The sequence below is a fragment of the Lepidochelys kempii genome, chromosome 13 (genome assembly GCF_965140265.1).
Source record: "Lepidochelys kempii isolate rLepKem1 chromosome 13, rLepKem1.hap2, whole genome shotgun sequence".
Classification (NCBI taxonomy): domain Eukaryota; kingdom Metazoa; phylum Chordata; order Testudines; family Cheloniidae; genus Lepidochelys; species Lepidochelys kempii.
In genome coordinates, this window is record NC_133268.1 from 28,205,714 (window position 1) to 28,231,264 (window position 25,551).

Consider the following 25,551-nt stretch of genomic DNA (forward strand, 5'->3'; position numbering starts at 1 on the left):
TGAGCCGTCACCCAACACTGAATCAAAGATGATTTCAGGGTAATTTCCCTGCATGTATGTGTGAAGTGTATGCACATAAAAACGGTACATGGAAAACAGAATACAGTGGTAACATTTACATTAAATATTGTGTACAGTAGAAGCAAAAACTTAAGATGAATGTTAAAATTATGATAATCACCCTACTTATGGTCTATACACACCTTCGCTGTATGTGCTAATTTGAGACATGTGTAGAGGAAGCCCGATTATTCCACTTTAAAAAAAAATTGCCGTTAAGCTTCCAAATGTTCTGAAATTATTCGCTGCATAATCCAGCAAATGTGCTTCTACTACGTTACAAACATAGAAACTCTCCCTTGAGATCCTTGGCGTGATAAATATGGAGACGGTGCACAGGCGATGCCATTCAGACACACTTTGGGAAAAGAATTCCTTCGAAATATTACCGTCCAAGTCTCTGCTGCACCTACTGTTACATTCCTTAAATCTCTACCAAGACCTTTTTAAAGAGTATGGGCCAGTATTTGCAACATATTTAGGCACCTTAAATACCTATGTAAATCCAGTCCTACTCTAAATACTATGTAATGTGGACAAAATCTGTTCATTTAGGCCCCATTTCAGCAAGGTACTTAAGCACATGAGTAGTCCCCTTGACTTCAATGGGAAATCTGCTGGCTCTGCGTGGTCCTGAGTAAGTCACAACCGTTCTGGCTCCTAGTACCCTGGAGTTCCTCAATGTTATTCTCTGGTTTTGGAGGAACTAATTTAAAAAGGACAGTTACGTTTTTCGTAACTGGTGTTCTTCGAGATGTGTTGCTCATGTCTATTCCACAATAGGTGTGCATGCTCGCCATGTGCACCGGCACCAGAAGTTTTTTCCCTAGGAGTACCTGTGAGGGGCGGGAGGGGTTCCTCGCGACCCCTGGAGCGGCGCCTGCCTGGCACGGTATAAGGGGAGCTGTGCGCTCCCCCCACCCTCAGTTCCTTCTTGCCAGATAAGTCCGACAGAGGGGAAGGAGAGTGGGATGTGGAATAGACATGAGCAACACATCTCGAAGAACACTAGTTATGGAAAAGGTAAAGGTCTTTTCTTCTTCGAGTGATTGCTTATGTGTATTCCACAGTAGGTGATTCCAAGCTATATCTGTTGGAGGTGGGTAGGAGTTTACAAGTTCCCAGGACGGAGGACAGCCCTGCTGAACCCGGCGTCATCCCTGGTTTGGGAGACGATCGCATAGTGCGAGGTGAACGTGTGAACTGAAGACCAGGTGGCGGCCCTACAGATGTCCTGAATAAGGACATGGGCCATGAAGGCAGCCGATGAGGCCTGCGCCCGAGTCAAGTGTGCCCTCACAATGGGCAGCGGGGGGAACACCTGCCAGTTCATAACAGGTACAGATGCACGAAGTGATCTGACTGGAAAGCCATTGAGTGGAAATCGGCTGGCCCCTCATGTGCTTGGCTGAGGCGACAAACAGTTGCGAGGACTTTCTGAACGGCTTGGTCTGCTCAAGGTAGAAAGCCAGAGCCCGTCGCACATCGAGCACATGGAGACGGTGCTCCTCACTGAACGCCCAGGGCTTGGGGCGGAGGACCGGTAGAAAAATGTCCTGACCCATGCGGTAAGTGGAGACCACCTTCGGAAGGGATGCGGGGTGTGGGAGGAGCTGCACCTTATCTTTATGAAAAACCGCATACAGCGGCTCGGAGGTCAGGGCCCTGAGCTCCAAGACTCGCCTGGCCGACGTGATTGCAACCAGGAAGACCACCTTCCACGAGAGGTGAGACCAGGAGCATGTGGCCAGTGGTTCAAAAGAGGGCCCCGTGAGACGAGCCAACACCAGGTTCAAGTCCCACTGCGGGACCGGGGGTCTAGAATATGGGAAAAGATGGTCCAACCCCTTGAGGAACTGGCCAGTCATAGCATGGGAAAATATAGTGTGTCTCTGCACTGGCGGATGGAAGGCCAATATGGCTGCCAGGTGCACCCTGACTGATGAAGACGCCTAGCCCTGGGCTCTCAGGTGGAGGAGGTAGTCAAAAATAAGCTGGATTGGGGCGGTCACGGGAGAGACACCGTGGTCCACTGCCAATCTAGAAAAATGGGACCACTTCGCCAAATAAGTATGGCGAGTGGAGGGCCATCTACTTTCAAGGAGGATGTGCTGAACATGTTCTGAGCATGTCCTCTGCTCTCCACTTAACCACTGAGCAGCCACGCCGTGAGGTTAAGAGCTGCTAGGTTGGGATGGAGGAGGCGGCCCTGGTCCTGAGAGAGCAGGTCCGGGTGGAGCGGCAATGGCCACGGCAGAGCTACCACCAGGCCTGTGAGGGTCCAGTACCAATCTTGCCTGGGCCACGCCGGGACAATCAGGATGACCCGGGCCCTGTCCATCTTTATCTTCTCCAGGACCCTGCTGATTAGAGGGAACGGGGGAAAGGCGTAGAGAAGCCGGCCTGATCAGGACAAGTGAAAGGCATCGGAGATAGCGCCCCTCTTTAGGCCCCCCCAGAGCAGAACCGGGGACATCGCCAGCTCTGTCGAGTCGTGAATAGGTCCACCTGGGAAGTTACCCACCTTCAGAAGAGCTGGTGGGCCACTTCCAGGTGGAGGGACCACTCGTGTTGTGAGGAAAAGTCCCTGCTCAAGCGATCTGCTTTCTTGTTCCGGGCACTCGGTAGGGAGAAGGCCTTCAGGTGGATGTCGTGGGCTATACAGAAGTCCGACAGCCCGAGGGCCTTGCAGCAGAGGATCAGGCCCCACCTTGCCTGTTGATATAGAACATCGAGGCCATGTTGTCCGTGAGGACCCTGACTACCCTGCCCTCCAGGTGCGAGTGGAAGGCCATACATGCCAGCCGCATCGCCCTGAGTTCCTTGATGTTTATACGTAGGGTCAGGTCTTGGGCCGACCACAGGCCTTGGGTCTGAAAGTTCCCCACATGGACTCCCCAACCCAGGTCCGACGCCAGCTCCAACAATGGGGCCCTGTCCCTGAACTGGACCCCTTGGAGCATGTTGTCTGGGGTGGACCACCACCGTAGGGAGGTGATCACAGAGTCCGGCATGGTGAGGACCTTGTCCATCCTGTCCGTGGCCTGGGAGAACTTCGAGAGCAACCAGAGTTGGAGGGGCCTCATTCTGACTCTGGCGTGATGGACCACTTACGTGCATGCTGACACATGACCCAAGAGCTGCAGGCAAACCCTGGCTGTTGTCACCGGGAACTTTGAAACTGAGTCAATGAGACCTTTCAGGGTCTCGAATCTGTCTGGTGGGAGAGAGGCTGTGGCTGACGCTGCGTCCAGGAGCGTCCCGATAAACTCTATGCATTGGACTGGGACTAACATGGATTTGGTGCTGTTTACAAACAGGCCCAAGGCGGTGCATGTGGACAGTAGGAGCGCCACGTGATCCCTCACCTGCGACCAGGAGGTGCCCTTGACCAGCCAATTGTCCAGATAGGGAAAAATCTGAACTCCCCCATGGCTGTCTGAGGTAGGCCGCTACCACTGTCATGCATTTTGTAAACACCCTGGGGAAAGTGGACAGACCAAATGGGAGGATCGTGAATTGGTAGTGATTCTGTCCCACCACGAAATGGAGAAAGTGCATGTGCCCCTTGAATATGTGGATGTGGAAGTATGTGACTTGCAGATTGAGGGCAGCATACCAGTCCCTGGCATCCACGGAGGGGATGATGGAGGCCAGGGAAACCATGCGGAACTTGAGTTTCACCAAGTACTGGTTCAGACCTCGCAGGTCCAGGATGGGTCTGAACCCCCCTTTGGCCTTCGGGATAAGGAAGTATCGGGAGTAATACCCCTTGCCCATGAACTCCTAAGGCACCGCCTCTACCGCTCCTAGTCCTAGGAGCTGCCCCACCTCCTGCTCGAGCAGAGCCTCATGCGAGGGGTCCCCCAATAGGGATGGGGGCAGGGAGTGGTTGGGCTGGGGGGGGAAGTAAACTGGAGGGTGTAACCCTGGGAGATGGTGTTGAGGACCCATCGGTCCAAGGTTAGCCGTGACCATTCCAGGAGGAAAGCACACAACCGGTTGGAGAAGAGGAGCTTTATTGAGGGTGGATCCCTGATGAGGATTGGCGGAGTGCCCCGAGCGGCCCGCCAAAAGCACCTTTTCCCTGCCTGCTTGTCCTTAGAGGAACCAGGCTGGGGGGCCGGCCAAGACTGCCTCTGAGGGCATCTCTTATAGTCATGCCGTTTCTTGTGGGCAGCTTCAGACTTCGGGAGGGTGGCCTGGGTGGGAGTCTGCTGCAGCTTGAATTTGGGTCTTGCCAGAGCCGGTACATATAGGCCCAGAGTCTGGAGGGTCATGCAGGAGTATTTCATGCCGTGCAGCCTTGTATCTGTCTCCTCCACAAACAGAGCTTTCCCATCAAACGGGAGATCCTGCATGGAGAACTGTGCCTTGCTGGAAAGCCCAGAGAGTAGGAGCCATGATGCCTGTCTCATGGACACCGCGGAAGCCATGGATCATGCGGCCGTATCCGCAGCATCCGATGCTACCTGCAGGGATGCCCTAGCAGCCGCTGCCCTCTCCTCCACTAGCGCCTTGAACTCCTTTCTATCACGCTCCTGGAGGGAGTCCTCAAACTTGGGCAGGGAGCCCCACAGATTGAATTAATACCAGCCCAGGAGAGCCTGATGATTTGCCACTCGCAACTGGAAGCTCGAAGACTAGTACATTTTCCTTCCGAAAGAGTCCAGTCTCCGAGAGTCTTTATTCTTTGGGGTTGGGGCTGGTTGACCCTGCCGTTCCCTGTGGTTGACCGACTCAACCACCAGAGAGTTGGGCACCGGGTGGGTATACAAGTACTCATGCCCCTTGGTGGGTACAAAGTACTTGTGTTCCGCCTTCTTAGAGATAGCGGCCAATGAGGCTGGTGTCTGCCACAGGGCATTTGAAATTTTAGCCACCCCTTCATGGAGAGGCAAGACCATCCCACCCGGTGCCGACGAGGAAAGCATGTTAAACAGGGAGTCTGAGGGCTCTTCCATCTCCTCTGCCTGGAGGTGAAGGCTTGCTGCCACCCTCTTTAAGAGTTCTTGATGGGCCCTGAAGTCCTCCTGCAGGGCGGAGGGGAGCAGGGCTGCAATCGCCTCCTCCGGGTGGGTGGAGGAGGCCGGTGCTGTGCTCTGGGTATCAGCCGGCACCACCACCTGGTCGGATTCCAGGAACGGTGCCGAGGATACACATCCCACTGACTCCTTCCTTGGGGGTCTGGAGAGGGAGGCCGATGGTGCTTCTGAAGCTCCAGCCACCAAGCGAGCCCCGATCAGGGGCTGCGCCAGAGGCCACAGTGCCCACTGGTACCACTGGGCCCGCCACGACGCTCAGTGCCCCTGCACCTGCTGTGCCACCAGCGGGGCCAGCTGTTTGGCTTGGCTGGGCTGGCCTGGCCCACCAAAGGACGGCTACGAACAGAGGCCGGGCTGGCGTACGATCTGCTGCTGCCTCTGCATGGGGAGGAGCGGCGGTGCCGGGATTGACGTCGGCCACGGGACCACGATCTCGACGTGGACGACCAGTACTGATGGTAGCACTACTTCGCGAACGACCTCAACGGGCAGACACGCGACGGCAAGATGTCGGCGATTGACGCCCAGTGCTGCAATGTGTTGGCAGAGACTTGGAGAGGGAGTCTGAGCGGGAATGGTGTTGATGACCATGCCGTGACCGGCTGTGGTACCCCCTCTGAGATGTAGGACCGTTGGCAGCGCCTGCCGCGATCCTGTCGATAATCGCTCCTTGAGGATGAGCAGTGCCGAGAGTCCCAGCCGGACGGAACCCAGCCACACAGTCTGGTCGGCGTTGAGGGCGAGCCACCTGGACTCTGTCCCGAGTGGTCGCTGAGCGATGAATGGTGTCGGGAATGTTCCCAAGACCGAGCCGGAGGCGACTGCAGAAATCCCAGCGGCGGATTGCCTATGGAGCGTGGGGCCAACATCGGTGGCACTCCGGGCACCGGCATGGACATAACGTCCAGGGCTGCCTGGAAGGCTTCAGGCGTGGAAGGCATCCGGACATCCGTAGAGGCTTGCTCCAAAGGGGCCAAGCTACTCTGCTCAATGTGAGTTGGAAGCCTGGAGCCCGGTGTGGAGCGAGGACTGCCCGACATGAGTCTAGCCTCTGTCCCAGATTTCCCTCAGTGCTGCTGTGAAGAGGGAGTCTTCCTGGTCCTCTTGGTGTGCCCTGTGAATGGGGAGCGGTGCCAACCGGTTGATGGTATCAGAGGGTTGCTGCGTACCGACGCCGCGGTGCTGGGTACCGGTTCGGAGCGGTGTGCCGGAGTCGGAGTCAGCGCCTAAATGTCCCTTTCTCTTTTGGTCCAAGGCTTAAACGACTTGCAAATCTTGCACCTTTCGCTGATATGGGTTTCTCCTGAACAGCGCAAACAGTCTGCATGCAGGTCACTTCTTGGCATAGAATGCCTACAGGAGCCGCAAGACTTAAACACTGGGGCATGGGGCATGCCCCGGCCTGGGCTTGCTGACTAACTAAACGGCTAACTAACTACAGGTACTAACACTGAACAAACTAACAGGACTGGGGATCGAGCTACAGCAAAGCTGGAGCAGAGTAGTTCCGACGCACCTTCGCTGGCGGCAAAAAGGAACTGAGGGTGGGGGAAACGCGCAGCTCCCCTTATACCACGCCAGGCAGGCACCACTCCAGGAGTCGTGGGGGGTGCTCCCCCCCTTGGGGTACTGCTAGGGGAAAAACTTCTGGCACCGGTGCACGTGGCGAGCACGCACACCTATTGTGGAATACACATGAGCAATCCCTCGAAGAAGAACTTGTTTTCTGTTTAGTAAGTGAGTTTCTGAAACCAAAAAAAATGGTAAGTCGCTCACTCGCTTTAACCAGCTTTTATCCTGAGTGCCTTTTCCAGAGAACATCACCTGTTAAACTGCATACTATTATCCTGCTTGCTTGTTTCTAAGACTAATGAGGGAAGAGCTCAGGAGCATGACAAATCGCTTTGAAAAATGACAGATTCAGAAGCCACGTCGGACTTTTTTTCAAATTTACAGTCATCGCAACTTCATAAGAGCTGAATTTAAACAAAATCAATGTAAAGATTTGCTGAGGTGCCAGTCAGGACATTTCATTTGTTGTATCAAAAAGCCAAAGGTTAGGTGGAAGGACACGCAGCTGTTTACTGCTTCCCTAAGAGTGATGATTTCTGTGGGAGATTTTTTTGCCCTTCTTGCAGTTAAAGCAGTGTATAAAGCAATAACTTTAGTTTCTGTAAAGGTAGTTTTCTGTAGTAGGTCATGGCTTTGGTGCAGATATATGTGCAAGTGCATTGGTGAAACAAACTCTAGTTTTTTCGCAGCGTTTTCTACCTTTGTAATGGTTTTTGGGGAGAGCATCTGGTGTTTATTTTTATTTAGCATTCTTTCATTCCTGTTAAAAGCTTGACATCTTGAAATCTGATCTTTTCCCTTTTAATAAACATCCTCACCTCTCTCCCGCTTCCGTGATGAAGGGCAAGCGCCATTCTGTTAACTTCTTTATTGCTGTAGCAACAACAGTAAAGTTGCCAGTGCAGTGTTGGGAACAGCATTTCATCCTGCAGGTCTAGTCCCAATTAGCTCTGAAGCAGCCGCGAACATGTGGTGTTCTTAAAAGTCAGGAAAAGGGCCTGATCCAAAGCACAGTGCAGTTGGGAGTTTTTCCATTGACTTCAGTGGGCTTTGGATCAGGCTCATAGTAAAGATCAAAACAAAGATCGCAAAGGAGGATCAGGGCCTGCTGGTGCAGACCTGTGTGTCTATGGGGAGTCCACTAAAGTCAGTGGGACTCTGGGCAGTTGCAGAGGCTCCTGCTAGTGAATCATGTTGCAGGACTGGGGCCATGGTAATGATGTTTCCTTTTAGTTTCTTAATCACACTAGCACGTTTGCAATAAAACAATATTTAGAAGCTAGTGGGCATGCCTGGTGAGGTTACATGCTTAAAGTAGGTCAGATTTCAAGTCTAAACTGCTAAAAGATGTTTAATGGGGAATATTCCTGGAGGACACTGCCTTTTGCACTGCTTTTCTGCAGTGTTTACCATGCAAGAGACTTAAGCTGTGGAGCTATTTTTAAAAGGTAACAAACCAAAGTCTAACAAGTGGCGCAATTAAAAACAAACAAAACCCCTTAAAAATCCCAAATGAGCACCAAATTGGGCTCCATTTAACGCAGTCTGAAACACTTTCTCTTCCCAGTCTCATCCACCTTTCGGATTTTTTTTTGTCATTCTTTATCTCACTAGTTCAGTGATGGGAGGCTTTGAAAAGCATTTCTGTGGCACCGGGAATAGTGAACTTGTGGTGCATTCATTATGTTTATAATCGACTGAGCTGAAGAGAATTCACCACGGCACAATGCGATCACTCCTACAACGCTGCGTCAATACTTACCAAAGACGCACCCACCCTCCTCCGTGCAGAGCTGCAGCTAAAAACAAGGACGAACATCTGCAGGTCAACCTCTTCCTCGATTTTTCCATGGAAGCAAAATGTCTTTTACAAATACCCAGCTAACCCCAGCCCTAACTGGCTCTGCAGAGAGTATAAAACAACTCACACATTTGTCAAACCAATTTCCACCTGGCACTGTGGACTTCTTTCTGTGGTGCTTGACTCGAAGCCTGTTCCCCTGGGGGCTGCAGAACTTTATGATGGAATGTTCTTAGCTATCAGACTACTGAGTTGCTCACCCTTCATGCTCACCAGCCATTGTTTTATTCCCTAGTTCTTGAATTTGGCAGGAAAAAGAAGGTGTGAGGAATGGAGGGAATTTTTCCAGCCACAGTGTCCTTTCTCAACTCTATTTATAAGAGCTGATATAGACTATAGAGACAAAGCCCCACGCCAGCAGATGCTGCTCCAGTTCAGAACAGAGAACATTAGCTCTTTGCTCCAGGGCCACTGTGGTTTATTTAACAGCACAAATAGTTATGCAGCCTGGGTTTCCCGCTGATTGTTGCCTCATCCCAACCTCTGGATGGTATCTGAACACATCAGGGAGCAGAAGTATCTAGGGAGCTTCCCTCATGTAACCTGCCTGTCTGCACCAGAGGGCTCCAGGCAGGGATGGAGTAAGGTCAAGGAGGGGAAAGGATGTCTCTCCATGGCATCCTTAGGGGAACCCAGAGAGAGAGAAGCTGCACAAGCCAGCTTCAGCAGAACCAGGCTTTGCTCAACCCTGTAGCACTGGAAGGATGATCCAGCCTGGACTGCAGACAACCCCGCAAAGAAACTTGAGCACCAGACGGCCTGTGAACCTGAGGGGTGTGGCCCCATGAGAGGAACCGATTTCTAAATTGAAGAAGGAAGGCCATTCTAGACCCACTGTTCCCCATAATGCATGTGTGGCACAGCTAGTGACCCAGGGGCTTGTGCATGTGCCTCAGAACGCATTGCAAATTTTCCTTTCAAGAACTTTTACTGTTCTCAGAAATTAAGTTTAAAATGAAGCCAGTGACAGCGGAAGATATGGCTGGAAGTCAGAACATCTGGCTCCTATGCCTGGCCCCAACATTGCCTTGCAGACCTGCTGTGTGACTTTGGGCACGTCACCACACCTGTTTCCTCATCTGTGAAACAGAGTTAATAAAGTATCGAGCTCATGTACGTGCATGAAAGAGGCCCAATTCTTTAATGTTTATAAAGCATTTTAAGGTATTCAGATGATTTGCCAGATCATCGGGGGCTCTCCCCTAAGAATGCCCTGCACTTCTAGACCATTCAACTCTACGCACCCCTACTTTAAAAGCCCCATCTGATCTCAGCTGTGTTCATGTCACATAGAGATGATTCTCGGGCAGCCAGTACCCATGCATGGCTTTATATATCACTCTGAATTTCACTCAGCAGGCAAAGGAGCTGGCACAGCCATGAGGTACTCCCAACTGCTGATACAGTGAGGCATGGTTCTGCACAAGCTGCGCCTTCCAGGTGGCCCCAAGCAAAGCATTTTGCAATAACAGTCTAGAGGTCACCAAGGTGTGGATAATTGTGGTAAGGTCCACATCTGAGAGAAACTCTCATACCAGATACAAAGAGACTTTTTTGGCCCCGATGCCCCCAAGAGAATCCAGGAGTAGCTGAAGAGTTCAAAAGCAAATCCAAACCACAAGCTTCCTTCACAAAAAGTGGATAAAAACCCCATTAGTAATGAAACCAGGCACTCTTGACCCCCATATCATAGCCTTGAGGTGATTCTTCCTAACCTGCCAGCAGCACATCCATTTTGCCATAGCTAGATTTTTCCATCTCCCAGCTGTGACCAAATTCTTAGTCCTTGAACCATCCAGGCTGGACGAAAGACAAATCAGAGCTGCACATATGGTTTTACATACTGCAGAGTGTTATTGTCTGACCTCAGCAATAGACACAATCATCCTTGGAGACCAAAGAAGGTAAAAAATATAAGACAAGAGGAAAACAACCTGAGAATTATTAGAAAAGAAAATATTCCCTCTTTAAGAACAGATGCAGCAAATTCATCATACAAGCCCTCTAGCAAACCACCGAAAGGCTTGAAAGAAGAAACTTTAACCTCAGCAGAAAATGTGGAAAGGATATTAGAAATCAGAGTATTCAAACAAAAATTTTAAAATCCCTGCTGCTTGGTAGATCCCAAGCAGTCATTATCAACTAAGCTGAAAACATTGCTGAAAAGCAGCCAGACCTCACGCAAGTCTGGATTATCTCCAACAAGGGAGATGTCTGAGTGCACAGATCCCCAAGGACAAACAAGGTTATGAGGGATGGGTCCTAACAGATCTGGTGACAAAAGACAAGTGTATCCAATGAGTGTCAATCACCAAAACAGGTAACCCAGGAACGAGGAGCAAACAGACTGCAGATAAAATAGTGTCAAATGTATGGCTGGAAAATATCCCCATCAACAGCCCAAGTGTCATGAATAATTACTAAACAGCGTGGTGAATAACACGGTCTTAATCATTAATAATTAAATAAAAAGAGGAGCAGGGAGCATTGAAAAGAAAAATCAGTTAGTTACCTGAACACAGGTGAATAAATATAGGACCATCTAGAGGATGCCTACTAATAAGGTGGAACCAAGGGTGCCACCCCAGAAGTACACTATTATCAAAACTCCCAGATAACAAGCACAGAAGCACTGAACCAGTCAGATTTCATTAAATCAGAGCACTGACAGTCCAGGAACTGATAAGTCATACCTGCTGGCTTGGATGAAAAAACAGGTACAAGCCAAGATCAGGTTTGCCAAACAAGAACCAGAAGTCACACCAGTAACACAAAAGAGAATTAACAACAAAAGAACGACCAGGACAAAATGAACAAACCACCACAAGAACTGTCCCCAGGAATGAAAATTTGTATTGAAGTTTTCTCAAACCAGAAGGCCGAGTTCAACAGGCAACCCTGTTTCCCTGACCGCAGGCTGAAGACCAGGGAAAAAGGAGGTTATACACCCAGCGCAGTAACGGTAGTTCTTCGAAATGCATCCCGATGGATGTTCCATTTCAGGAACACGCAACCCCGCCCCGCCCCCTGCATGTATTTTCCATAGGAGATTTTCATTAGCCGTGTCTGTTCAGCCCATGCATGTGCCATTGATATCCCCATGCCCCATGCTGCCACTATATCAAGCTGCACGGGTGCACTGCCATCAGGTCCTTCTCCACCGCTGAGTCTCAGAAGGAAACTCCAAAGCAGAGGGGAAGGAGGGCGGGTAATGGAGGACCCATAGTGACACACCTCTCGAAGAACTAGCTACTGCACAGAGTGAGTAACCTCTCTTTCTTCTTCGAGTAGCACCTATTGGGGCTCCACGTCAGGTGACTCCCGAGCAGTGTCCCCATCAGGAGGAGGGGGAGCTTCAGAGTTGAGTCCATTACAGAGGAAAGAACTGCATTGCCAACTGCCGCATCCGATCTGGAGGCATCGTCGTCTGAAGGTTAGTGTCTGGAGAAGGCACGTACCGAAGGCCATGTAGCAGCTCTGCAAATCTCAGCAACAGGGGCATTTTGTAAGTAGAGCCACAGGTGTACACTGTGACCTCACAGAGCGAGCTGACACGCCAGCAGCAGGGGATGTTGACTGCACTGTAACAAGCTATAATAGATCCAGAAATCCATTTTGATTACCTCTGGGTAGAAATAGCAGAGCCTTCTGATCTGTCTGCGGATGGAACAAACTGTGTAGGGGATTTATGAAATGATTTAATCCTACGTAGACAGAAAGATAACACCCTTCTGACATCTAGAGTATGGAGTGCAGTCTGCACGCTGGACTTGGTGGTTTCTGAAAGAAAACTACCAGGTAAATGATCCGATTCAGATGAAACTTAGAAGACACTTTAGAAAGGAACCAGGGATGCAGATAAAGGGAAACCTTATCCTTGTAAACAATTGGAACAAGGATCCACCATTAAAGGGCCAATCTCTCTGACTCTGCAGGCTGAGCTAATAGCCACTAGGAAGGCTGTTGTTCACAGATAAATTCGATAAAGAGCAGGTCACTATCAGTTCAAAGGGAGTTTTCATGAGACTTTTAAGAACCAGATTAAGGTCCCAAACAGGAGTAGGGACTTGCACTGGTGGAAAGAAATCTCCCAGGCCTTTCATGAACCTAGCAGTTACGGCAAACAGGGAGAACCCCTCAACATGAGTGGTATGAAATGCTGTTACAGCTGCCAGAGGAACCTTGAGAGAATTAAGTGACAGCCATATTTTCTTTAGCTGCAACGGATATTCCAGAATGAGCTGAAGTGGTGCAGACTATGGGACAGTGTCTTGGAGTTCACACCAGTGACTAAATCTTCTCCACTTTTAAAAGTAAGTATTTCTAGTAGAAACCTTCCTACTATTTAAGGATAAGTGCCATTCGTCTGCAAAACAGGAAGACTGTAGTCCTGCGAACCATAGAGGAGCCACGCCTTGAGGCAAAGAACACTTAAATTGGGATGTGCCAATTGACCAGCATCCTGAGAGAGGATTTGAGAAGTGATTGGAAGTTTTATTGGTGGACAAAGAGCTAGGTGCAACAGATAAGGAAACCATGCTTGCCTCGACCACATTGGGGTTATTAGAATGATTCTGCTCCTGGCTGATTTTGTTCAACACTCTGAGGATCAAAGGCTTTGGGGGGAAAAAGCATAAAACAGCTTCCCTGTCCAAGGGAGTAAGAAGGTGAACTGGGACCTAAACCACCCCTTAAATGAAACTGTTGGCCTTTTAGTTTGTAGCTGTTGCAAAGAGGTCCACTTCTAGAAATCCCCAAATCTGAAAAATGCTGACCAGGACATGGGGGTTCAGTTTCCATATGTAATCTTGGGGAAAATACTTGCTGAGAGCATTGGCCGTAAAACAGTTTGTCTGCCTGGAAGATACATTGCTCCTATGCAATGTTTTATGCACCAGTTCCATAACCTTATCACTTCAACACAGAGAGAAAGGCGGGTCTCAGTCTTTCCTGCCAATTGATATAGAACATGCAAACCACACTGTCAGTCATGACCCTGACGGATCTAGTTCTAGTGATGGGGTAATAGGTCTTTCCTATCTCTAATATCCACAATTTCTTATAAGGTCAAGGCATCAGAATCCAGCACCATCTAAGTGGCATATTAATGTCCCTCACATCATAACCAATTGTGGCTTTGCTGTTGTAACCATTAATCACATTCCATTTGTGCTACTTTTCTTAGCCCCACACTTGCTACCCTGTCAATTTACCCATGTATCCAAGGCAGAATAATCTAATCATAATTCATGTTAGTTCTCTTTGGAGAGAGTGCCTTGAACACTCTGGGCCTCATAATTGCTGCCTACCAAATATTCCTAGATGGGAGGGAATTATCCAGGGGCAGCCACTGGATGCTTTAAGTTCATTTAGTGCTGTGTAAGTGATGCAAAGTGAACTTGGCAGCCCAGAGAATCTGGTTTAGTGTATCTTAACACATGTTAAGCTGCTATGGTAACTTCATGAATATAGTTTGCTAACACAATGAATAGCATTGGTCACTGCATTTGTTTTTAAAAACTGGAAGTGCCTTGTCTACAATGTGGCATAACTAACAGATGCCATTCCATCTCACAAGTCACTGAAATGGTGTGATGCACTTAAATACACCAGCCCTGACCAGCTCCCAAGGTCCAGCAAAGGAAGGTTCCAGCTTTAGCATTAGAGAAATCGGAATCAGAAAGTGTGTTTTCAAAAAAGTAAAAGCCAAATGAGTTTCAAATGACATTTCCATCTCCAGCCACAGAGCAGCAGTGCCTATAGATTTCCTCTCAGCAGAGGCAGAGTCCTATCTGTGTGTGATCTGAGTGAGACTTTCCACAATCAAGTAAGTGTAGAGTGCCTTTCAATTACATTCACCAGGCCATTAGGCAAATTAGATTTGCACATGAGATAGTAACTAAAAGGACAAGAAAGAGACCCTAAAGAAAAATAGATTAATAAGCTCATGAATTATGCTGACTGCTGGTACTTTGGATAGAGATGGAGAGTCCTCTTGATATTCACAGTGGGGCTACATTTGAGGGTAACATTCTTTAGAGTTTCAGAGTAACAGCCATGTTAGTCTGTATTCGCAAAAAGAAAAGGAGGACTTGTGGCACCTTAGAGACTAACCAATTTATTTGAGCATAAGCTTTCGTGAGCTACAGCTCACTGTAGCTCACGAAAGCTTATGCTCAAATAAATTGGTTAGTCTCTAAGGTGCCACAAGTACTCCTATTCTTTAGAGTTTGCTTTTCGTGTAGTATGTGTATTTTAAAAGACTTCAGTCTAAGTGTGGTGCAGAATTACAAGCCATGCAAACAGGCATGACTTCACTCGATCCATCTCCACTAAAACACAGCCACCTCTGTGGGGGGCACCCCTTCAAGATTAGTTTCTTTCTTGCAACACACTTGACATTGGCTTATGGTATTACTTTTCAAAAGGAACTTGAACGGATTCTAACTACTTGATTTTACTCCTTTTACCCAAAGACCCATCCCAGCTCAGACTGAACAAGCCACAGATTCTGTTCCTTCTTGTGTCTAACAACAAAATTATTCATTATATTCCAATGAGTTACATCTGTGCAAACTTACTGAAGGGACTGCAGAAGTGCCACTGAGGGCATAAAGAAGAACATGATGGGCTTGCTTGGGTGTCACTGAAGAGATCATTTAACCCGCAGCAGCTTTATTACTGGTGATTGTGTGCAAAGTCGAGATAACCCAGCTCAACTCTCAAAACTTAGGCCTTGTTTACACTGCCACTATACAGTGCTGAAACTTTCTCGCTCAAGAGTGTGAAAAAACACACCCCTGAGTGATGCAAGTTTCAGCGCTATAAAGTAGCAGGGTAGACAACGCACCAGCGCTGGTAGCTGGGCTCCCAGCATTGGTAGCTACTCCCTTCGTGGGGGGTGGGTTTTCTACAGCGCTGGGAGAGCTCTCTCCCAACACTGATGCCATGACTACACGGCGGCGCTTTAACGTTGGTAGTGAAGACATACCCCCAGACTACATTTGCGAATCTTGCCAACTGAGAACACTTTCTCTAGAAACCACTGAGATAACACAGTGCCCTCCTGATGCTATTTTCAGCAACACTCTTCAGAGAGGAACCACATTTCAAGCATACTACACATTAAGTATTACGCACATTGATGTGGCACCTTTTTGGCGATGGATTTTGATTCTAGAAGCTTTGATGCTGGAGCACAAACGGTGGGAGTGGGGGGGGGGGTCAGAGGGGAGGAGGAAAGAATCATATTAGCTCAATCTCTGATAACTATGCCATGTGCAGTGATTTTACACCAGACAGACTCGAGTAAGGTGTCACAGTATTATTAATTTATATACTGGCAAGACAAGTGAGAACTCATTACAAGCTACATTCAAGCCCAACAAGTAAATTAAAGGGACTAGAAGTTAATTTTCTAGACCAGGGGCCAACTTATAAATGGACACCAAGGCCACTGCCCCAATTCTGGACACTTTCAGTCCTTTGTGCTGCGTGCTGATTTAGGGATTACTTTGCCACTTTTCCATTCCCATAAACGCAAAGTTCACGTAGCAAAACAGTTGCCGGATTGCCTTCCTCCTTCCCTTACATTACTAATTAATCTCTCTTCAGAAGTCATGTGAAAATTCTTTCCATGTGCAGTCTTTGATAACAACTTTTTACAATACATTTAAAAAAAAAAGTCAGAGAGTTACTATTTCCTGACCCGCACACTTCCCCCTGAAGAGGTGATCTATTTTAATAATGACAGGAATTAGTAATTTTTAGAAAACAGAGATGCTGCTCCAACCTTCTCATCCCAAGGACCTGAAACCAGTTATTTTTTATAGGGGAGTGAAAGACAATGACCTGGGTAGGGTCCCTGTGAGGAAAAAAAAAAAAAAGACACCTTGGTTATATTGGTGAAAGACAGGGGAGATTGCTAAATGCACATAAGATTAAGCAGCATCACAGCAGCAGAATCAGAAGGTTATACCAACAGCAGGAAGAAGGTCACTGGAATAATCCCCAGCTCATCTGCTGCTGAGAAGAACCTGCGGGTTTCAGGACAGTGACATTAGGTAAAGCAGGTTCTTTTGAAAGAGAGTGATATAGTAGGTAGGCTCCTTCCATATTACAGGAACTTTCAGTAAACACCATATGGTCTGATCATTTAATTGGAGAGAAGAAACCCCTTAAATTTGGGATTTGACTTTGTAGGTTTAATGCAAGTCTGAAGAAAGCTGCTGGGGATATTCCGAAAGGCCATTTTACTAGCCTCACATGTTTCTGACACGTTTTCTCATCTCCGATTTATCTACACAGATCCGATCTTCCCTTACAGAGCATCTACTACTGTCAAACTCCAAAGAAGCTGCCCTATCGTAAATGTAAAACCAATTGTGTACAGCATTGAAATGCTCGGACTGCATTCCCACCTTGCAGAGACAGAGACATCTTCATCGTACAATTTTTGAGGCCATGGATTAGACGGCAAATCTCAAATGAATCCAAGGAAGAATCTGCAACAAACAAAGCTGTCAGAGATGTCTTCTGGAGGATTATGGTCCATTTCCTATCCTTTTAAGGAACTGTACTTCTCAGCTCATCTGCCGATGCTAGAATGGCCCTCGAGAAGCCGGTACGAGTGACAAATGCCTTAAAGACTGACTCTGAGGCCTCAATTTCATCAGATGATTCTATTCTCTTAGCTGTTGGTTCCTTGGACAGAAATCACCCCTTCCATAGGGATCACTGTAGCATTGATCACAGATAGAATTCTGAAGGCAGATGCTGCAGTAGTAACAAATTCTCTCATTTTTTTTAATAAAAAAGAACAGTCTATCTAGCCCCTTTACCTTACCTGGGCATTATCCTACTGCTTTGATAAGATCATCCAGCAAGTGATGGAGGAAAATGTAAATCTCCTTGGATTTGGAAAGAAAGCACTTCTGGTGACTTGGCCAGCCCTACCACTCTGTTCTGGATCCTCTACCCATGGAGGCTGGATCCCAAGCATAGGCAGGAACTTGTTGAACCTCGCCTCAAACAAATGGGGGCGAGGGGAATAGTCTAGTCAGAGCTCCCTCCTCCTGATAAGATCTGGACAGCTTTCCTATTTCTTGAGAGGAGAATATGGAAGGTTATGAAGCTCTATGACCTTTCTCAGAACAATGTTTGGATTTTTTTGACTTGTGTTAATGGGAGTCCTCCTTGACTTCCAGTTTCTCTTTACCAATGAGTGCGTCATTGATTCAAACAGAGGAGTTTCACTTTAGACAAGCATTTTAGGGGCTCTAAGGCAATCAGTTCAGTCTTTGGAGGCCATTTGCTCCTAGTGGAAACCAGAGAAGGCTGGCTGGTTTCCTCTCACATGTGAATATTTAAGTGCTTTGACAGAGACCCACAGGTATCCACTGTAGGGGAAGGCTGAGGAGTGGTAGCAAGTTGCAATAGCTGAAAATAAGGGCATGTGGGGTAGGATGTCACATACATTGCTTCAGGGGTGCTAGAACAATTTGTACAGTGGGGATGCTAAGAGCCACTGAACCAAATTGTAAACTTTGTACGTAATGGAAACCACTTCAAGCCGGGGGGGCTGCAGCACCCCCAGCACCCATGTATTGCTGCCACCCGAGAGCGAGTAAGAGAGAGAGCGTCTTCATTACCGCCTGGGGAAAGTGTAGCTGCCTTAAACTAAGGTGGAAGGGCTGGAGCAGCCCACTTGCCCCTGGCAGGAGACTTGAAACCCTAAAGGGAGAGTTGATGTCATGAGGCTGTCCCTCTGCAAAGCCCACTAGAGAGAGCAGAGGCCCCAGTAGGGAACTGCTTTGCCACCCTCCCCCACTGCAGCTGCTGCTGGGCACTGAGGTGTTGGCTGCACGGACTCCTGAACTGGCAAAGGCGCCACGGCTGCCTGCTGTTATACTGCTAAATCTCTCGAAGAGCTGGGGAGCAGAAAAGCGTCTGAGCTGGATGGCTGCTCCTACAGCTAGACACTTGTCCGGCCCGAACACCAACTGTGGGGCTGGACCTGTTCCTCATCAAGCATCAGAGAGAGAACTACCTGCCGCAACCCCTGCATGCCAGAGCTGTTCCATCTCAACCCTGCCCAGCCCTCTTCCCTTGCTTCATCATTTTGCCCATTCTGACAGGGAGGCAGGGGAGGGAAACAACAGCCACAGGGCCCCAGAAAGCTCAGCTCCCACTGAATGTGGTTCCACTGTCAGAATTTGGTAGGGGGCCAAGCTGAAGATAAAGTTAATTTATCTTAAAAAAATAAAATAAAGGAAAACTGGTTAAAAGACTCAAATCTGCTGCTTGGGCTTCTTTGGAAGCAGAGAATGCTGGGTAATTCTCCAGAGGGGCAATCTCTAGCCCCGGCACCACAAAGGTTTGACCTCCATCCAGTTGTTTAGGCTGCTGGACACCAGCGGGGAATAAAACCAGGAATCCCAACACCCTTATGAGGTAGGGAAGTCTTATCAGTATTTTATAGGATAGGTAAATACACCACTTGACAGTTTTCCCAAAGTCATAAGCAAGTCAGGGGCAGAGCCAGGGATAGAACACAGGAGTCCCAGCTCTTCACTTTGGTGACCACAAAAGTTTTTGGTTTGATTCCTATTAATTCTGCAAGGTCAACACAGCTACGGGAGGAAAGGTGAGAGAGTTTGATTCTCATCTGATTCAAGTATCATAATAAATGGGATAGTTGCATAACTGGGATGTCCAGGTGTAACAGAGAAAGATTTTTTGCAGGTGATGATGAGGCACAAGCCAGAAAGAATGCCATTTGATTTCAGATCCTAGGCTGAGGTGCAGGGCTGACAGAAATGTGTTTTACCCCTTTATAATCTAAGCACATTTAACCTGGAGTCACAAGGAGAAACTGGGAGCTCCAAAGTGCTATTTTTACAGTAAAAACACACTTTAAATGGTTTAGATTTAAAACAAAATCAAAACACACAATTCTTGAGATGTGTTATATTAATATTAAAAAAAGAGGAGTGCTCTGCTCCTAGCAACTATATCATCCACATTTTTTAAATAAGCGTCTCCGCTGCCCCTCCCTTCCTCTGTCTAAACTTATGAAATTAACAATCAACTTATAGAAATAGCAGCATCTATTCTCTTGTGGTTCACTGAACTGTGATTTGCTCATCTGGTTCATAGGTATGGCACAACAGGATATAAAAGATGATAGCTAAATAGTTTCCATTAAAGATCATCCAAAAAATAGCAGAATTTTCCTGTTAGCAAGATGCCTCATCTCTGGATATTTCAAAGATTTAATTTACTGCCCATCGGCCCTTGGTTATTTCACTTTTACAGGGGAGGAGAGGGAGGAAGAAAGAGAATGGGGGGGGAGGGGGGATAATTAGCTTCACTTGTAAAATGTTAGTAACCATCCTAATACTAAGTAGAATGCGGAGCCTATTGGGGGGTCTAATAGATTTCAGGGTATTGTTCTTTGTGAGTAATAAAGTGCAGGGGGTGGGAGGGGGGGAAGGGAAATCAGTAAGTGGATATTACTTCTTACCACAACCCCATATGGAAGTAATCAAGCGCAAGGGTGGCAGCTGGAGCCAATAACAGTCACCTGCAGTTGAGGGACATGGGGGTTTCGGATGGGTTTTTAATGCTAATTTTCTTCAGAAACAATGAGCTAGAAAAAGCAGAGTAACAGACGAGGCTGGATGAATAGAGACCAGCCAGAACAATAGCTGCACCTGGTGTTAAGAGCAAAGGAACAGAGCCGGCACGCGTCAACAGCATAGGGCACATCTGTTACCCTCACAATAACCCCCCCATCCTCCCTTCCCGCTCCTCCAGCATGGTAAGTAATACGAGGTCTTTAAACATTCACAGCTTGCAGCTCAGCAACAGGTTTGAGTTCTTTCAAAGCAGCAGCATTCTCTGCACACTCCCTTTCCCTCCTCATTTAGATTTAGTTAAATAACAGACAGCTGTCAATACAGGGATGGCTATTTAAGTTCCATGGTCAGACTGGAAGAAAGTCGTCTGATTTGTGGGCCAACTGATAGATTTTTGGCTTTTCGTCATGCAGCTTTCGTGGCACTGAAGAGTAACAGTGGACACTTAAAAGTTCCAGCCGCTAACAACGTTCTTCTATCCGAAAGTCCACCCACCTGATCATGAATTGCAATAGAGATGCCACAACTAAGAAAGGAGGAAATGCTGCATCAGAGCAGGGGATTCCGGACAATGAAACTCATTAAGCCTTGTTTTAAAAACTCAGGGTAGGTTTTAAAGTGACACTGCCCAAAGCTGTTAAGAACAATGTTAAATTACTTGGTTTGTAAAGTGCTATAAGAATACAATGAGTTAAGACTCTTAATACCGAGCGGATGGTGACAGTTTTACACATGTGGAAATCCAGTTTATGGGGAAAAAAGTCTACAGCCTGTGTATACGGGTCAGACTAGAAGTTCACAATGCTTCTGTCTGGCCTTACAGTCTATGCAACTGAGGAACAAAGAAATTACACGCCCCTGGTCACGCAGAAAATCTCTAGCAGATCCAAGAATGGAACCCAAGTCCGACTCCTAGTTCCATACTTTAAATACAAGACCACCACTTCCCTGTACTTCAAGGCCCCTGCTATCAAATGTAAGCAGAAATATGGGTATTTTCTGATACACTTCAGGAGCCACTTCCAAATCTTTGTAAAAGTGAAGTAAGTAAAAGAACATCTCAGAAGTAAAGTCTAATTAGCCTTTGTGTAGGGTACAACATGGCTTTCCCAATGACCACTGTCAAATTTTTCTTAGAACACAATTTTATACCTAATCTCTGAAAAACAATGGAGTATGTAAATATTAGCTAGACATCAAGTTTGGTCAAGGAAGGTTTACCATCTATCTCAGCTCTTCTAGCATGTAAAAAAGAGTAGGTGACACTAAGTGACTCTCTTCAGTTCAAATTTAAAAACACAATGTTATCTAATGCTGCCCATAAGCCTTTTAACAAATATCTCCCTCCACACATTTCACAGATGTCCCTTCATATTCTGTTGCATTGTACTCAGCGATCTAGTAATATAATGGGAACAGTGTCTGGGTACCAATCAAATTAGAGATTCTTTCTCCAAATCATAAAAACTATAAATGGGAAAGCGAACAGTCCATTTAGTCGTCCCCATACCAAATCAGGGTTGTAAACCATGGTATTTTCTACTAAGAGTAACTAAACATGGCATTGGGAGTTTCCATGTTTACAATCCCAATTACTTACACAAGACGCTGAATCTGGAACTGCCAGCCTTGCAAACTTAACCTGGAATCCAGAAGTCAGGCACTGTTCTTTCCTTCTTGTGCATTACCATCATGACTAAAAAGTTCTGCAGGCCAAATTATGCCTTCAATGACATGTGAGCCACGCCTTCGCCTTCAAGTGGGTATGCAAAGGTGTAACCAATTGGGACTTGGTAAACAATTATGTTGATGAAGCCCTAGAAGAAATCAAATCCGGATCTCTCTTAGGGTATGTCTACACTGCAATTAGACACCCGCAGCTGGCCAGTGCCAGATGACTCAGGCTCGTGGGGTTCAAGCTAAGGGGTTATTTAATTGCAGTATAGACAATTGGGCTCAAGTTCTGGGACTCTCCCACCTCACAGGGTCTTAGAGCCTGGGCTCCAGCCTGAACATCTATGCCACAATTAAACAGCCCCCTCAGCCTGAGCCCTGCAAACCCAAGACAGCTGGCACAGGTTTTTAATTGCAGTGTAGACATAACCTCAGTGATGATGGCGCTGTAGGCCTATGAGAACTGACCCTGTAAAATTAGAGCCCCATCTAAAACCCATTGAAATAGATGGGAGTTTTTCACTGACTTCAGTGGGCACTGGATCAGGCCCTCAGCACTATTAGCAGACACAATTCAAATACACCAAGCAGGTATGTGAAGCAAGAAGATAACACTTTTCCATAATCGCTACTCATAGTGAAATTGCACTTGTATTTGTTTTTTCCAGTTTTAAATGACCCATGTGATGGTGCTTCCATCATTCCTCTAGGAAGACTGTTCCAGTCTAGGAATACTCTTCAGATTAAGAATGTATCCCTGTAGTCAATTTAAGATGTGCTCTAATTAATCTCTTACTCTTAGCAATACCCCACTGGCCCACTCTGAGCAATTCCACTCCCTTTCTGTGGTTACAGCCTTCTAGTACTCAGTTTTGGTTATATTTCCCTTAGTCATCATCCAATCATGCTACACATGCTTAGTTCTCTTAACCTTCTCACACAAATCAGCCCTTCAAGATCCTTAATTTTGCATCATTTTCTGATTTCAGCTCCAATTTGCTGATGTCTTTCAGTATAGCGGTGTTCAGAAAAACGAGAGCTACCACTGATTCCAACAGGTCTGTGTGTAAGCTCAAAAGCTTCTCTCTCTCACCAAGAGAAGTTGGTCCACTAAAAGATATTATACCTCACCCACCTTTTCTCTCTAATATCCTGGGACTGACACGGCTACACCACCACTACTTCCAAATTAACTAAATGTGAGTTAGTGTGACAGAATTAACCAGTTTATTTGAACATAAGCTTTCGTGAGCTACAGCTCACTTCATCGGATGCATACTGTGGAAAATACAGAAGATGTTTGTTTTTATGCACACAAATCATGAAAAAATGGGTGTTTATGACTACAAAAGGTTTTCTCTCCCCCCACCCCACTCTCCTGCTGGTAATAGCTTATGTAAAGTGATCACTCTCCTTACAATGTGTATGATAATTAAGGTGGGCCATTTCCAGCACAAATCCAGGAGAGTGATCACTTTATATAAGCTATTACCAGCAGGAGAGTGAGATGGGGGGAGAGAAAACCTTTTGTAGTGATAAACACCCATTTTTTCATGATTTGTGTGCATAAAAACAAACATCTTCTGTATTTTCCACAGTATGCATCCGATGAAATGAGCTGTAGTTCACGAAAGCTTATGCTCAAATAAATTGGTTAGTCTCTAAGGTGCCACAAGTACTCCTCTTTTTTTTTTTTTTGCGAATACAGTCTAACACGGCTGTTACTCTGAAATGTGGCAGAATTAGTTCTTAGCAGTTGTGGAAATAGTGAGGCGATGCTGCTTCTTGAGGGTGGCAGAATGCAAGGTCCTAAGTAGACTAATACAAAGTCATGAACTTTCACTTCTTTTGAACAGCTGAATAGTTTGACCAGATCCTATTTTATCCATGCACTCTCCCATTCCTATATATCTATAATGATTATCCATATAATTCTGGACAACCCGTGGGTGTTAAACAAAAAAAAAAAAAAAAACATAGCTAGATGTTACCTCTGTTCTAAGCACTTTTTCCCCCAAATGTTCCCTGAACATCCTGCAGTATTGTTCTAATCTCTTCTTCTCTTTCTCAGGACTCAGTCTTCTGCAGAACTCGAACATGAATTCGGCAGGCTAGTTGTTTAAAATAAAGACTAATAGCCCAATTGTGCAGTCCAAACATGGGCAAAACTCCTGATAACTGGGAGTTTGCTTGCATAGTGACTGCAGGATCAAGTCTTAAATGGAGTAAAGTCATTTCAATGAGTAACAGCATTAACTCTGGCAAATTCTGCAGGTCTTCAATACCATCATAGCTGAAGCTACCCAACTGTACCAGAAATAGCACACACACTGATGCAAATAAAACATAACATGAAACTTCACTGTTAGGAATTTGCACACGCTTGTATGGTTTGTGACATTCTTCCTTCATTCTGGCATGTTCTGGGATGTTAATTTGCACAGCATTGCCCAGTATGCTTTCACAGCTACTTCCTAGGTGTTGGAAATCAAGAGACAAACAGCAAGGTTTAGATGCCCATGTGCAGAGTCACTTTCATCAGCCAAGGTGTTGGCTTGCAAAGCATACGGAAACAGCCTACACCCAGTGAATGTTTGCAAACTCAAGATAAAGAAAATTATTTAAGATGGTAAGAGCATGTAAGTAAGAATAATGAAATGAGACTAAGAATAGGGACATTTAGGCTGACTAGCGGGATAAACTTGCTGCCAGTGAGCTCTATCAGGCTGTGGAACAATTCTCCCAAGGGAAGCCCTGACACTTGACAGGTTTGAAACTAGCTTGTACAAAGCACTAGTAAGTGTACAATAGGGAATAGTCCTGCACTGGCAGGGAGATGTAGTAGATAACCCAACAAATATTTTCCATCTATGATTCTGTAGCAAGGTTTCCCACCCTCACTTTTAGCCTTCAGAACTTAAGTGTGGATTCTGGTATATTTGGTGCAACTGGGCAGCATTTCATGGATGAGCATAAGGGGAACACAATGGATTATAAATGCAGTAGCTCTGGAGTTTAGTGATGCAAAAAGAGAGCCAATAATTGTTAGTGGAATACACAAACATTCAGCCCCAGTGTCAATAGCTCACCGGGTGTTCAACGGTATAATTTTTACAGTAGTATGCCCTGATGGATCAGAGGAACCTTTTTAAAACTGCTGAACCTTTGCAAAAAAAAGGAAAACAAAAAGCAGGTTTAAGATGTATATGCAAGATTGGGAATTCCAGTAGAATAAAATGGAATCCAACGTACAGTAGCCTTGCAATATAAATTTTAACAGCAAAGAGATGTTACTACATCACAAAACTGAACTGAGGTATTTAAATGTTGGTAGCATCAATAGCTGCTTTTGAGAGTATAAAGACAAAAAGGTAGCATTCTCACGCACAATGCAGAGAAAAAATGTGTGTGTGGGGGGAAGCATTAAAATTAAGAACATTTGGGAGCTGATGGAGGAGACACAACCCTATAAATTTACTCCTATATTATAAATCTCAGTTTATAAAATATGATTTTGCAAAACTGAGAATATAGCTTGCCACAATGAAAAACACATTGCATTAAAAAAATCCTCCCACTTTTCCATTTCCCATTAGACAACGAAATGATCAATGCTAGCCTTCTACCCAGGAAAACCAAACCCTTCCATCGCAATGTAAAGAACAGAAAGCTCTAACGCAGTTCTCCTTAGAAAAATAGT

General features: G+C 46.4%; 1 protein-coding gene across 2 annotated transcripts in view; it reads right to left on the reverse strand.

The window, feature by feature from the left end:
• The window catches only part of CBFA2T2 (CBFA2/RUNX1 partner transcriptional co-repressor 2), a 97,807-nt gene that overhangs the window by 38,506 nt on the left and 33,750 nt on the right, over window positions 1-25,551 (reverse strand). The window lies entirely within an intron of this gene.